This window comes from Passer montanus, unplaced genomic scaffold, assembly GCF_014805655.1.
Source record: "Passer montanus isolate IOZ18808 unplaced genomic scaffold, ASM1480565v1 scaffold54, whole genome shotgun sequence".
Lineage (NCBI taxonomy): Eukaryota > Metazoa > Chordata > Aves > Passeriformes > Passeridae > Passer > Passer montanus.
The window spans coordinates 5,006,383-5,022,915 of record NW_024370374.1 but is presented as its reverse complement, the minus strand read 5'-3'; the positions used below and the strand labels follow the sequence as shown (position 1 = coordinate 5,022,915).

The 16,533-nt window shown below is 36.3% G+C and overlaps 1 long non-coding RNA gene across 1 annotated transcript; it reads left to right on the top strand.

Annotated features, from left to right (window-relative positions):
* Positions 1-726: 726 nt before the first annotated feature.
* Positions 727-8,286, top strand: LOC120509908. Its single transcript, XR_005629368.1, has 3 exons — positions 727-773; positions 4,698-4,780; positions 7,873-8,286. It is a non-coding gene; the product is annotated as an uncharacterized LOC120509908 (long non-coding RNA).
* The last annotated feature ends 8,247 nt before the right edge of the window (positions 8,287-16,533 follow it).

Sequence of the window (16,533 nt, the reverse complement as noted above, 5' to 3'; positions counted from 1 at the left end):
TCAGTAATGTCAGTGGAAATTCTCTGGCAGGCTAGAACAGCATCAACCCCTAAAGAATTACATGGTTTGGATACCAAAGGACAACTAATAAAAGAAAATGTAACAGCTGAAATAAATGAATCACTGCACAAACATTAAGTACCTTTATCACTGGTGAAATAAATGTAAACTGAATATTTTATTGATTTTGAGGTGAAAATTCTTGATGAGATTTTTCAGAGAAACAATCTGAAGAGATCTGTACAATTATATTTAACTGGCAATTAGAGCATGACAATTTAGTTCTGAAGCAGAGAAGATTGCTAACAGTTTAAGATATACCCCAAAGGAAGGACCCAGGCCTTTCTCTTCCCCACCGCTGTGTCTTTTCCCATCATCACTATTTCAACCTTTCAAGAAGGATTGTGCAACCACTGCTCTGTCTCCTCCTACCTTTTCCTGACCTATTTATTTATTAGGGTACTGGCAGATTTCCATCCCTCTCCAGCAGGGATAATTCATTATCTGTGTATAGAATCTTGGGCAATCTATCAAGCTGTGAAATTAAATTGCTGATGAAAAAGTATTCTCGTATTTTACTGTATCCAAATTGCAAATTCATTTTTATTTAAAGTTCATTTTGAGATGAGATCTGGACTTAATTTTATTCATCTGTAGTTCAAAGTTGAAAGGGAAATTACCTTAAGTGCATTCAAATGCCTTCTCTTTCCATTTTCTCTTTTATCAGCTCTCTCAGAGAACACTTGTTTGAACAGAGTTACTTATCAACACTGGTAAGAACAATTTTTTTTTGTTTTGTTTTCATTAGTTTTCAATATTTTTCCTATGTTTCTCAATTTTTAAACAGATAATCTAAACAGATCTGTTAGAAAAGTACTTTGGAATTAATAATATATTTTTTTTTCCAATCCATTTTGACATCTTTCAAATTTCTTGAATATTTTTTTAAAAAGTCCGGACTGGATATTCTTATGGAAGTAGAAAAGAGAAAAATATATGAATAAAATATCTGAAAAATATATCTGTTTTCTGGCCTTGTAACAATCTGAAAAACAGAGAAAACCAGCAGAAAAATATATCAGGCCAAGAGCAATGATGCTACTTATATCATGGTTACTTTGGAAAATATTGAGCTGGAAAAAAAATTGTATTATTGGAAAATATCTGCAGTGCTGTGAAAGGCAAGTAAGCAAAACTTGAAGAGGAACCCCTTCTGATCTTGATTACAGTAGTAGTGTCACTAAAGTAGATCTGACTTCTACTACTTGTTTGGAAGAAAAAAATAAAGAAGTCAGCATTAAAATCAAACCAAAAACCCAAACAAACCAAACCAAACAAGCAAAAAAATGTGTTTATCAGAGTTCTATAAGAATTTCCAGATACCAAATAATGGAAAATTTTCAAGAAATCACTTGACCCATTCTTGTGAAAAAATCTGAGTTACATTTTTCCTTAACAAATATTAAAGTGGTTGCACACCACTTTGGAATTAACATCCTTTATTTTTGTGAAAAATCCTTATTTTACAAAAATAATGCTTTGGAATTAATATCCTTTATTATTGTGAAAAATCCTTATTCTACAAACATACTGTAGAGGAAAATTCACGTGGCTTTTTAAGTGATGGTCATGTGGAGAAGACTGATTATTTCAATACCCAGTAAGTTAAGAAATGCCTTTTGAAAGAGTAAAGAGTTTATACAACCAGAGGAGTGGTCAGATGATATGAAAGGTTAGGCTGTTGTTGGAATAGAGTGGATGTGCTTGTAGTTGCCAAGTTGAATAGTCACTGACCTTTAATTTGTTCAGGTTTCCAAATAGTAGGCTGAAATTTTCTATTTGAACGGGAAATTTATTTAGTATTTAATTTGGTGTATTTGTTCAGCTGTAATTGCTATCCTCAACTCTGCCATCTTCTCATGTGTAAGAGGTTAAAGCAAGCATAAAACCAAATGCTGGCTACAGAGACTCTTTTGAAACCTTCACTAATGCAATATAAATCTCTTCAAGAAAAGGGTTCTGTTGAACAAAGGTATTATTTTGTATCCTATAAAGTACACTAGAAAAATTCCTACAATTCCTACACTAGAAAATTTTCCTGCCACCTGCAAAATTTGGGGATTTGTGGCTTAGAGTGAAAAGACAGAATGTAGTTGGTTACAATTCAAGTTCTGTGATGAATGCCATGACATAAACCACGTGTAAAAAGCCCTGTGGCACTACCCGTGCACCCATATATATATAATTTGTGCCATTTTGAAATTATTGCCATTTCATATTGGCTCTTGTGGCTGTGGAGAAAATTCCGGTTTCAGAGAGTGCTTTCTCAGCAGTGCTCCACAGAGGTTGACATTGCCACATCTCTCTCTGTTTTAGCTCACTAAGGTGAATTGTAAGTGAATTACTCCAGGTGAAGATGCCTTGCTGTTAGAAGTGGCTCTGGATTTTGGGCAAAACAGCTGAGTCACTTGGATGTGGTGACAACAGCAATGACTGTATTTCCCTGCTCAGAATTATGAACCTTCTTTTGCAGGTTCTTCTATGAATCTTTAAAGTTTCTTCCCTATGAACTTTGTAAGGTTCTTCTATGAGCCTTTATTTATCTTCTTTGAGATGTTTACCTGCTTTGAGCTTTTGTGGGAAGACATGGAGGTGCACAGCTCCTCTCTGGGCTAAGCAGCTCTCTGAGCCACAACAGGTTTTCTGCAAGGTCAACAGCACTTTGCAGCCTACTACTAAATTCAATGTATTTCAGGGGTGAAGGTGATATCTCTTAAATTATTTGATGGTTTTGTGCAATGAAGCTGAGTTCTGATTCAGTCATTGAACTGCCCTTGTGTTTTCCATCAGATTTCTGTTGCAGAGCCTGAAGAAACTGTCACACTTTGTCAAAGCCACAAGCCTGTGGCAGATGGTGATTAAAATAAATAGACCCTCATAACTAAAGCCTGCACCATTTTTCATAGTAAGGGGCTCTCTGCAGATGCTGATTTATTGGAGACTTAATCATTGTGTTCACAATGGCAAACCTAAGATGTTTGCATTAATGTGGTTAATGAAAATCATCAACTGCATTAAATAGCATTATGTCAAAAATCAGTCTTTAGGGAGTTTGTGTACTCAAAAATTTTTTGTTCTGGTGCTTACTGGAATAATCAAGGAAAGGTTTATAACAAAGTCTTACTGCTATTTCTAGGAATGCTGAAAGATTCATCAAGCTTTTGAGGTAAACATTTCAGATTACTCTTTTAGAGCTGTTGTTGCATGTACATCACTTCTGCTGGTTAACCCAAGTCAGCTGTCACTGCTTTTTCTTCCAGTTCACTTGGTCACAGGCTGACTCATTTTTTTGTCCATCTCTAAAATACATTTAGAGCTTTGAGAAAGACTTACGGATCACCAAATCACAAAAGAGAGAAATATATTTTGAACTGTACCATTATATCTCAAATATTTTCCTATTCTGAAACCTAAAGAGAAGGTTCTAGTAATATAAATTTATTCAGGTGTAGACTTTAATTGCCTGCTGAAGAAATTGCAGCACATCATGAAACACTTCTAATTTCCATGTCACCTTGTATGATGATGTCATTCCCTTGCAAGAGATTTAATTTTTCTACAATAACTTCTGTTTAAGTGTATTTACTACCTACTCGAGTTATTTTTTTAGCTTCAAACTGTATATTTCAACTAATATTAGAATGTTATTTTATCAATTGGAATATTATTTATATTATTATTTAATTAATGAAAATCTTATTTAATACTTATGCAAAACCACAGTTCTAGCAAATTTTTATCTGTCCTGTGGAATTACAAAAATTTTGAAAATACTTTATCAGTTAGAATATATCAAGAAAAGATTTCCCAACAGTTTTCTGCTTGTTGATAGTATCTAGAACTAGATGATAAAATGAAGGTGTAAGGTTGCTTCTGCAGGCAGATAGATAATGTGATTTACATTAGGTCACAGTGAATCTCCAATAGATTAAAAGTACTTTGAGTCTAAATCTTAAAATGAGAATCCCAATGATTTCCAGCTATGTTGTTACCAAATTCATGGATATTTACACAACTGTACAGTTTCAGCTTGGTTTTTATCAATTATTGACCTTTGCAAAACAGAATCAGTCATTTTCATGTTTTCTACCTTTTCTTTTTGTTGTGTCATTAAACAACCCTCAGACCCTAATTTTGCTTTCTCTACACCATTTATCTTGATCTGTTTATTGTATGATCATCATCCTTTGATTGTTTTTATTGGTATTCTCTGAAAACATGTCAGATAATTAATGGATACACTTTTAGACCTGACTGAAAAATTATTCTATTAGTCAGAAAATTCCTTCCAGTCAAAGCAGCTGTGTTTCCATTGATGTAATAAAAAATTGGATTATTTATTTGTCCTCTGAAACTTGTCTTTAAAAAATATGTTGCTTTACATTAACAATGAGAGGTTCTATTTTAAATTGCTTTCAGAAATGATATTATCTTGACATAGAAGATATTTACTAAGATGTTTAGTTAAGACATTGAATTGATGTAGATATTATTGACACAGAATTTTAGTTGCTAAAGGTCATTCATCTGCAACTGCACTTAATCATTTATGGAAAAAAAACAAACCAGCCTTCACTTAGTGGTATCTGTAAAAATATTCTCCTGCCCATTTGTGCCATTGATTTGTGCTTTTTCAGACAGGCCCCCTCTGAGAGAAGGGTGAGGAGCAGCTCCTTGTAGTTTGTAAAGAGCTGGCAGAGTAATTATTGAAGGATTTGAGGTATGGATTCATCCTGGATACATGCTTTAAAAAAATATTACACACTTTATACAATTATATATTTTCTTTATACAACTATTGAAGGATTCAATGTATGCTTTATCCTGGATACATACTTTACAAAAATATTATATACTTTATACAAATATACTTTATATGTAATATATACTTTATAATTATATGTATAATATTATATATATTTACATTATACAATTACTGAAAGATTTGAGGTATGGCTTTATCCTGGATAAATACTTTACAGAAAATATTATACACTTTATACATTTATATCTATACATTATACAACTATTGAAAGAGTCAATGTATGGCTTTATCCTGGATAATTTGTACAAATATTATATACACTTTATACAAATATTATGTACTTTATACATATATATACTTTATGTATAATATATGCTTTATAAAATTATTGAAAGATTCAAGGTATGGCTTTATCCTAGATAAATACTTTATGCAAATATTATATACCTTATACAATTATATATATACTTTATACAACTATTGAAGGATTCAAGGTATGGCTCTATTGTGGATGCATACTTTACAAAAATAATTTATACAATTATATGCAATTATTGAAAGATTCAAGGTATGGCTTTATCCTGGATAAATACTTGTACCAATATTATATACTTTATACAATTATATATATACTTTACACAATTATTGAAAGATTTGAGGCATGGCTTTATCCTGGATCCTTGCTGGGATCATTTCAAGGTACCAAAAGCAGAGTGAATCATTAGCAGTGTGCAGTGGCAGCCCAGAAAGGCAGCTGGGTTTGGGCTGCAGCCAGAGCAGGGTGAGCAGAGGATGAGGAGGGGATCCTGCCCCTCTGCTCTGCTCTGGGGATCCCAGCTGGAGCTCTGCATCCAGCTCTGGGCTCCCCAGCAATGAAAGAGCACTGCTGCATTGAGTCCCCCAAAATCAGAGGGATGGAGCACCTCATGCACAAAAATGACTGAGAAAATTGGGATTGCTCAGTATGGAAAAGAGAGGGCTTTGGGGTGAGCTCACTGTGCCTGCCAGGAGCCAGCAAGAGAGATGGAAAAGGACTTTTTCTAGGGGATGCAGTGACAGGACCAGGGGAATGGCTCCACAGTGAAGGACAGCAGGTGCACATCAGATATTAGGAGAAAATCCTTCCCTGCAGGGGTGGGAGGCTCTGGCACACCCTGCCCAGAGGAGCTGTGGCTGCCCCATCCCAGGGCCAGCCTGGGAGGGGCTCTGGGCAGCCTGGGGTGGTGACGGAGTCCCTGCCCATGGCAGGGGGCTGGAACTGGATGGTCTGGGAGCTCCCTTCCAGCTGGAACAGTTCAATGCTTATAAGAGTTTCACCCCTAAAAACTGAATAAGCTGTCATTTCACGTGATGATGAAGAAACAGAAAAAGGAATGTCAGTCTTTTCCTCACTCCACAGATCTGAGGGCTAATTTCCTCCAGGTAACAGTCCCACAGAAGTAAAAAAGTATTCTATTTGATTTCAGTTTTGTACCTAGCTTGCAATACTTCTGATTCTCTAAACAGAATAAACCTTCCAGCCACTAAATTACCGTATAAGCATGGGAAAAGCACGTGCCTTGAGGTTTGGAACTGAAATTGTTTTGTTTTGTTTTTTTCTATGGAAAATGAAAAGTAGCTCATTCAGATAGCAGTCTGCTCCTCTTAGCTCCACATAAAACCTTAATTTGCTAATTAGATAATAGTGAAAAAAGTAAATTTAAAAAATATATATTGTGAAGTTCAAGAGATGAAATTCAGCACATTATGAATACTTCTACAATTCTGTGATTGGGAATGTTTTGGCTAAATCTGACAAATCTACAAATTAATGTCCCTTTGTTTGTGACTTCGGAATATGCTGAGAGGTCTAGTTTAGCAAAGATAATCTTAAATATAGAGTAGCTTAATGGGTTTTGTGAGATTTAAGGTTCAGCCACAGATTTCAATACCGTGTATTCTGTTTAAAGTGAGTGCATTTCTATCTCAGAGTGTTGTGGGACTGAGGAGTGCAGAGAAATTCTCCTGCTACACCCTAAAAATATCCACTTTAGCATCTAGCTCCGTGTTGTCTCTGCAAAGGCACGTTTTGATTTAAATGGGATTAGCAGTGTGCATGAAGTTAAGCATGTCCATAAATGTCTGCAAGGCTTTAGTTATTCAGTGCACTCATTATCTCAATTTGTTGTTTCATGGAATTATTCCAAGTATCTCATCTAATCACATTCTCCTGGAGGCACAACATAAGCCCACAATAGCATGAGCTATATATAGCTCCTTCCATTTTTATGGAAGATCAATGGAACATTTTGATTGCCAGTGAATGCATGTTTCTGTGAATCACACTGCAGGAACTAAAATCCCTCAATGAGAGCATGCCATGAATTCCCATAGCTAGAAAGCTGAGCTAGAAGTGCAGTTTTTTAGATGAAAACATTATCTAATAATATATGGATATATTTATATAATAGTTGTTAATATATCTATTTATTATTATATAATTATAAAATAATTATATTATTATATATTAGCATATTATTATATTATAATGTTTATATCTCTATTATCATTGTATACTATATAATATACATTTATTATGTATAAAATGGATAACTATTATTATTATATTAATATATAATCTATTACGTTACTATATGTTATAATATATATAATATATTATGTTATATATATTCTGTATTATATTTGTTTATATATTACCATCAATTATATCACTATATTGATAATATATTTATATAATTGGTGGTAATATATAAACAAATGTATAGCAATGTATTATAAGTAATATAAAATAGGTATAAAAATGTATAGTGATGTATTTTAAGTAATATAAGTATATTAAGTAATTTTAAGTAATATAAGTATTATAAGTAATATAAAATAGGTATATATATATATAATTAAAGACTGATTTATATAAATTTTAACATAAACTTGACTCTACTGTTTGTATACTAGTGATCAACAGATGCAGGAAAACACCATCAGTGTAATGAATGAAATTCAGGCACGTGCTCTTCACTGAAGACATTTTACTGTGTGTGTTTCAGGTACTTCTGAATCAACAACCTTTGGTACTTAGTTTGAAACGCAGCTGGCAAAGAGCCCAAAGAATTCTGTTTTCAGTAGTGCTGCTGCAAGTCTGTTGAATTACTTTATGTTATTGAAAGGAGAGCAGAATGTGAGCAAAGATTATGGCCTATTTCTGCTGAGTTTGCTGCTTTCATCCTCAAAAGCAGTCACAGGAATCAATGGAAGTATGGAAATGACATTTGAAATGTGTAAACACGGCAGAATGTGACTCCACTGAACTTGGAAGGACTCGATAGTATTTCTTACCCACCCATCCTCAAAGAAAATCTGAATTTGCTTTCAAATAGAGGAGGTAAATAAGTAAATTTTTCCCTGCAGCTGGCAGCAAAATGGCAATATTAATGTTGCTGTGTATCGTTATCTGCTGAAGGAATTAAGCATGAATCATTTGAGAAGGAGCTGGCTAGCATTCCAAATCCTTTAATAGATGTTTTTGTTTCTAGATGTGCAATTCCTTTCTGACCTTGCCATTTAATGTGTTTTCCCAGCAGCTGAAAAATGGTGCTGTAACAATAATCACTGAGTATTTTTTGTCTTTATGATCATATGTCATTTTTCAATTGAACCAGACAGAGTCGGAGTAGGTCAGATGAAAGAATTCAAATACTACAATGCTCAAAAAATAGAGAATATCAATGAGTGAAATTTCAGATGAACACAATGGTTCTGAAATATCAGGTGGAATATTACTGATGATGAAGAGAACTAATATAAATTATGTTGATTTTTAATTTGAACATTATATTATTTATATAATATGTATATCGTCTACACTGATTAGATAATGTAGACAATATTATTTTAATAGCCTTTAATGAGATTTTCATTTCTCAGCTGAAAATCAGATTTACTTCCAGCTATCCTCAGGTAAAATTAAAGTAGTTTTTTAAAGCATTCAGGAAAAATATCCCATTTCAAACAAAATTTTCATTCATTTCTTTACCTCCTATATGTTTATCTGAACATATTCCTGCTTGCCAATGAGAACAGAAAAGTTCTGAAGTTCCAGATGAGGTACAGGCAACAAGGCTATAAAAATTATCAGGCATGATGTTCCTGCAGCTAAAATAAAACTGTGTTTCTTCTCTGCATGCATTCCTAGGGGGGTTGGGGAAGTTTAGCTTTTATTTGTTGTTTGAATTTGCTATATACAGAAGTTTTCCAGCTGTGGAAGAGCATAACAGAGAGTGTGGGATTAACACTTCAACAGGGTGAAGTTTGAGATCTTATTTTATTTCCCAAAATCCAATTAATATGAATGAAAACATAATTGGTTGCCATGGCAGTAAGTGTCAGTACTTGTTTATTTCTTGCGCTTTCCTTTGGCTTTTAATCCCTCTAGGAGTGCACATGAAACTGGAAAAAAAAAAGTTAAAATTGTTTTGTCACCGGTTGTTGTCTGCAATCCAAATAAATCCTAGTCAACAACTTTGCTCTCCAGGACTTCATGCCTGTTCCACTAAAAATGTAGTTTGGAACCTATAAATTGGAATGATGCCAGTGGCAAATAGAAAAAGGTGTCCCAAATGTTGGATCTAATTCCCAATGTACAGTAAAATAATCGCACCCTAAATTAGGGTTAAGGAGTTTTAACTTTTATTGATTTTTCATAACACTCTTACAGAGATTTCAGAACCAAAGGCTTCCCTTTCCCCTCTCCCTTCCACCCAAAAGGGGCCAAATAGGAGAAGTCAAAAGAAAAAAATATTTACATGTTGAGATAAGAACATTTTACTGGAAACAGAAATGAGGTAAAAAAATGAACAGTAAGAGCAACAATATTAATAACTAAAGACTACCAAAAAAAAGTGAGTTAACACTAGTTAAAATGGAAACAAGACATTTGGAATAGCAGCCAATAGTTACTAAAACTTTAATTGGCTTTGTAGGCCATGTAATTTTATGAACTGTTTGAGTAAGAAGGTAACTGCATCAAATTGATAGGGCAAACATATCAATATTGATACTGCAATATCAGTACATGTTCATACTTTTCCAGCTGTGCTTACCTGATCTGCAAGCAACAAGGGTAAAAATCAGATTCATAAAATGAATTTATTATGACTTCTTAGTCCTTCATTCAGAAGAACAATAGTAGAATATGATAATAGTATGTTTTAGGTTTATTAGATGGTCATTCAACAGTAATAGTTTCCTCTGCTATCATTTCTACCTTGAGATTTGCATTAGATGAATTTTGATCTTGTTACCAAAACAATTGTTTAAGGTAGTTCTTCTACTACATTTCCTGTACTGACAGATTTCTTTGACAAAGACCTCAAATTTGACCTCAATTCTCCCAGCTGGGAACAAGTTCTGGGTACTATTCAGTCAAACCAGTTAATTTTTCTTGCCCTTGTATTTTTCCTGTGACTGATGTATGAATTTGTAAAGAGCAGGCACAGAAAGTGTTTGGTGTACTGCCTGTTAGATTGCCATCTTTTTCTCACTATTTAGTTTTGCTGTTCATTTTCATCTTGCTGTCTCTATCTACTCCAAGATCAGCACCATTCCTGCTGTTATACAGCACATGCTGCTGCAGGGTTCTGATTTCTAAGTGATCTAAGTGATGCCTGAAGCACTACTACAGTATTAATTTAGCCTTGTTTTGGGGGAATAAACATAAGAAGAAAAGTATATTAATTATTGTAATTAATATTAATTATACAACATATACAATTAATTGTATTAAATAATTTATATTTATGTTAAGAATAAATTAATCAAAAAGTATCTGTAGATTTCTAAGAAAAATAGTAATGGAACAGCAGCGAAATCCATCCACTATCCAAGTAACTGTCCACTCTGAGTTTTTTCCTTCAGTCAGGATGTACTAATGAACTCTCTGCTGTTACAGGGTCAGCTCTGACTGCACCTAATCTTGGCCTAATCTTGCCATTTAGCTTGGATCCAGCCCTGATTGACCTAACATTAAGTAGAAAAGTAATCTTACACTGAAGTAAAAGTAGAAAAGTAAGTAAAGTTAAGTAGAAAAGCAATCGTACAAGAACATACACTAACCGCTGGTGGTGCACTGCCCTCCCCTGGCCCCCTCTGTCCCTCCCTTGCTCTTTAAAAAATCCAGGAGTCCAGACCCTACAATCCCAGGAATCCAGATCCTACAGTCCCAGGAATTCAGAGATCCTTTGATTTAGGAGTTTTGCTGTTCCCTGGACCTTTCCTGAAGCTCCAGCATGGCTGAGTCAGGGTCAGCCCTGTCCATTCTGAGCCGAGAGCAGCACGAGGGGTGTTTGGTGATCCCCAATGCCCCTGGATCACCACATTACTGCCTGAATTCATGGAATAAATCAGCCAGGACTCCATTTTCTTCATGCAGGAAAGCTGGTTCCTTATTCACATATTTCACACAGTTTTCACAGGGCTCGTGTTTGGCTCCCCTTGCTTAGTAGTTTTCTTGCCTCCTAATTTATTGCTTAGTAAATAGCATTTTACTTGTCTATCATATCTCTCTATTCTTGGCTTGTTTACGTTCTTTTTCTACTGGTTCTCATGGGACAAAGCCCTTGTTGTTGCTGGTGCTTTTGTTTTTCACCCTCAGAGTAGGTTGTTGTGTTAAGCAAGTTCTCATCCTCACAATAGTTTCACACAGGAATGTGCAACCTGCTTGATAGCATGTGGAGGAGGTGTCAGGGCAGCTTTGGCTATTTAGCAAAGCCAGGCCTGACTTCATAAGGCTTTTCTTCAATTATTCTTCTACCTGTCTTCTTCCTGTGCTTAGCCTACTACATAGCAATTAGTCTCTAAATTTAGGAACCTGGAGACTGACAGGAGCACCTTGCAGCCCTATAAGAAGAGGTCAGGACGTCCTTTGACATCCCTGAGGCTCCTGTGCCCCTTTGCTGCCCAGAGCTCACCGGTAAGCGTTAAATTATTAAATGATTAACTGATGTTAAATCCTTTAACAAAATCTATTGATCAAGTCTGTGGCAAGTTTGGCAAGGGGACCAAGTCTGAACCTCATGGCTCAAAGGCTCTCTCTTACCCTTTGCACTTTTATTTTTCTGTATCCCTGCTCTCCATGAGAGTTATTTTACACTGATTGTGTGATCAGTTTTCTTTTGTGGGCTTTATCTCTACAGTAAATAGCAGAGTAAACGTTGCCATCGAACTCTCCTCTGTTAGTCTGAGCTTTCACAAATTTCTATCCCAGCTCCATTTGCCAATACCTTTGCTGGTGGTTCCATTTGGTGGCAGATGGATGTTGGATATAAATTTAAAGAACACCACCGTGGTGGTACTCTAAGCTGCCTAAGCCACAAATTCACAGCACCATCACACTGGTTCAAAAACAGCAGCCTAAACTGCACTGTTGTTGCAATCCTTCGCACTATTGTGGTAAAACTTCCTGTTAGGCAAGGTATCAAATTTGTGGCATATGTCTGTAGGTCCTTAAGGAACTGGAGGATAATAGCCTTTTCAATATAAATGCAGAAACTGATTTATTTCCAGGAAATGTGGTGTGTTCTGTTGAATGTTATCATACATTACATAAAGAAAAACTCAAAGAAAATAAATGTCCTTACTGCAAAATTGCAGTTTTCTACATCTTCTGATTACTGTAGTTCCATTTGCCTTTAAGAGAACATTGGCAGTTTTTACAATGACTATTCCCACACTTGTCCATCCATTTTTTCTTGGAAGTAAATAGTCTACAACTGGCTGGGTACATTTAGATTTGTTGAAGCTGGGAAAGTGTTAAGCATGTAAAAAGAAAGAGTGAAAAATCTGTAAACATTAATTTCTTGCCTTGTAATTAGTGTTGTATTTTCTTATTTTTAGAATAATCTATGCTCTTAGTCATTGGTTTTAGTCACTCCAACAGGAGTGACTAATCCACCAAGAAAATAATGAAGCATCTTCAAAGAGAAATGTACTAATCATGAAAATGACAACATGGGGGTGGAAATTAAGGTGAATGATATGTAGTTTTAAAATCCTTGCAGGTGATACTGTGGTTCCCAAGGACAACTCCCCAGGACAAGAGAGCCAGGGAGGTTTGTGACAGACCGTGAGCCTTTGGTGTAATATTGTAGCCTAGAGGATCTTTTTTAGTTTTGTTTTATTTAGGGCTTTACCTTGAAAGCATGTACAGGATGTTAAAGTACATCAAATAGAATTTAAGCAGTGCCATGAGGCTGTACTCACCTGTGGAGCCATTGTAGTGGTTAGTAGTAGAAGCACCAGCTTTTATAACTGCAAGCTGGATCCAGGAATCTGTCTCCAGGGTTTGTTAAATTATGTTGCAACAGAAACTGTAGTTTTTATGTTTCAAAATTATTAGTGATAATAAAAAAAAAAGAAGTCTCTGATCTTTCAGTTAGCATGGAGTAAAAAAAAATAAAATCAATTGTTTTACTCCTGTAGTACACTTGAAAAGCTTTAACTTGACTTTATGTGGAATATTAATACAGAGATAATATGAGTATGAAGGTGGAAGAATAGATACATGTAAAACATCATTTGTCAGCTAAGAAAAAAACAGAAAATCTCATGCTCCACCATGAATAGGGCTTTAGCAGCATGCTGTATTTCTCTTAGCCAGAAACACAGTCCTGTGAGATCTGTCCATTGAGTTTAGGTGCACAGTGTGTTCTAGAAAGTGTAGAGAGAGATAAGAGCAAAGGACTTGTAATCTGCCATTGTAAAATGTAATTTTCTATAACTTTAGTGTAGCTAAACAGTTCCAGCTGTCAGCCTTTCTTCAGGAGAGAGGCTCCAGGCCCTCAGCTGGGTATTTCTCTGTATCTCCACATCTCTCTGATGGCTGGGGAGGCCAGCCCTGGACACAGCAGTCCCCTGGCCTCTGGAGGGCTGAGGAGAGCAGAGGATCCCCTCATTTCTGCAGCTGTGGCTGCTCCTGGTGCAGCCAGGACAGGATTTTCCTGCTGTGCTGCAAAGGCCCGTGGCTGGCTCGCGTTCAGCCTGGTGCCCCCCAGCTCCTGTCCCACCCAGCTGCATTCCAGCTGGTCACAGCTCCAGTCCCAATTCCCTGCTGGTGCCTTGGCTCTCAGGTGCAGGACTTCCCACTTGGCTGAGCTCGGGGATGTTCCTGCCAGGCTGTCCCTCCAGGTGATCCAGGTCCTGCGCGATCTGCAGGCACAGCAGCCGCTCTCCCAGGAGTGTGGCACCACGAACCTGCTGAGGGACCACACTGCCCCGTCATCCAAACTGCAAGAAACGGCCTCAAGTTGACCCACAGGAGTTTAGACAAGATGTTAGGAAAAAATAATGCATTGAGAGGATTGCCATGGGCTGAAACAGAGAACTGGTGCAGTCAGGATGCCTGCAGATAATTTAAAACCATGGTGTGGCACCTGGGGGCATGGTTTGGTGGGGGACTCGGCCATGCTGAGTTGGAGTCAATGATCTCTAAGGTCCTTCCCAACCTAAATGATTCTGTGATTCTCTTTTAAATGGGACTGGGCCCTGTGGTACCCCAGTGGTCACTGGTCTCTGACTGACTCTGGGCCTGAAATTTCATCCCGTTGTCCATCCACATCACTGCCCACTCAGCATTATGCCTCAAATCATGTATCATAGTGCCCTGATATAGAGAGAGCACAGCTAGCAGCACTGAAAGGATTCCTTGTTCCCCTCTAAGGGTTTTCCAAGTCTTTGTCCAGAACCACAGCAGAGAATCACTGCAGTCCACTGCATTTAGCTTATTAAACCACAGCTGATTCCATTTTAAAAAATTCAGGTAAGAGACTTCATGTCCACCTTTCACATGCTGGTATTTTATAAATTCAATCCTGGAAAGTGGAAATATGTCACTTGGAATTGCAGAAAATGCTGTTTAAGGATGGTTATTCAGAATACTGTAGAGTGAGGAGGAGTTTTTGTGTAACAGCCACAAATAGCTGTGTGCACAAATCAGGTGTGGGAATTTGTATATACTTAAAAAAATTATTTTAAAAATTATTTTTGGTGGGATGCTTTGGATTTTTTCTTTTCAGTTAATAGCTCATTTGTGTTCTTTGACTGTACTAGTGTAGCAACAGGTTCCTATATTTTTTTAGTAAAATTATGAACTGTGTTGAGTCACTGTAAACTCTTCACAGAGAAATAGAAACAGAAATTCTGACATAGAAATTCTGTATCAGAAGACAAGTGTGTATTGTCAGTTATAAATCAGTTCCACAAGTCCTTTTTACTTCTCATGTCCAGTCAATAATATAAAATTAAAGTACAGTCAGCACAGGAACTAGTTGTTTTTCCCCATAATGAGGCCTCAACCCCTGCAACACTAATTTTTAAGCTGACTTACCATTGTACATAGGGAAAAGTGATGCCTGCTCTGTGCAGACAAATATCTGAAGTTTAAATTCATCACATAAGCAAAGTAATTCTGTTTTCATGCTGTAATTAATTGTTCTCTCTTAGTCTTGATCATTCTGCATATTATCTTTTCAGGGTTGAAATTTATAATTTGTGCACAGTTCTTAGTTTTAAGGGACTGTATGCAATCTGTGGCTTATTCAGAACTTGTTTGTGGAGTAGTCAGGAATGCTTTTACTGCAATTTGATGCAGAAAATATGTTCATCTTCTGCCTTCCTCTGGCACTCTTTGGCATAGCAGTGAAGGCAGAACGTGAGCTCAGTCAGTGGTACAGTGGTACACTGCATCAGCCACCACTTTTGTATTTGCCATTTCATGATTCTTGGCATGAATTAAATAGCTGTGTTCAGGAAAAAGCCACCAGAGCATATATTTTCAGCCTGGGACGGGGGGGGGGGGGGGGGGGAAAGGTGGCCCTTCTAGGAAAGTGATATGTAGCTCTGGAAACAGTGGGTTTGATCTGCCATCTCTGTCTCATTCCAAGGCTCCCACTGTGATTTACTAGACCATGTACAAAATAAAAAATTGCAATGTGAGGCCTTAGAACTGCTAATTCTTTCTCTCCTGGCGTATAATTTTCACTCTCATTTTTCATTTTCCAAACACGATTTGAACTTTTTTCTTTTGTTTCATAGCAGTGAGTTTCATCCTTTGCTTTCAAAGAGAAAGGGAAAAAATCATCACTTACATTTTCCTTGTTTACCCTAACCTACACTATTTATGTGTTGCAAACACTCTGTGTGTGGGGACAAGAGGTTTGACTCCGTTTTTCTCAGAAGGCTGATTTATTGTCTTATATATGATATTAAAATACTACATTAAAACTATACTAAAAGAACAGAGAGACAAGAAAGATAAGAAGGCTTGAAAAAACAAGAATAGAATGCATAACAAAATCCTGTGACTGCTCACAGCCTTGGCACAGGTGGCTGTGATTGGTCATCAATTGAAAACAATCCACAGGGACCAATGGAAGATGCACCTGTGGCATTCCACAGCAGCAGAGAGTTATTGTTTACATTTCTTTCCTGAGGCTCCTCAGCTTCTCAGGAGGGAAAAATCCTAAGAAGGGATTTTTCATAAAATATCATAGCTACATTTATGTTCTAACAAAATCTCCCAACAGCCAAAAGTGTAGCATTTTTTACATTTAGACAAAAATAATGTGGTCCTGATTTCATTGTAGATATAATTCTTAACTAATGTTTACCTGCTTCCTATTTTCTCATTTACATAATGTGTGATGTATATATATAAT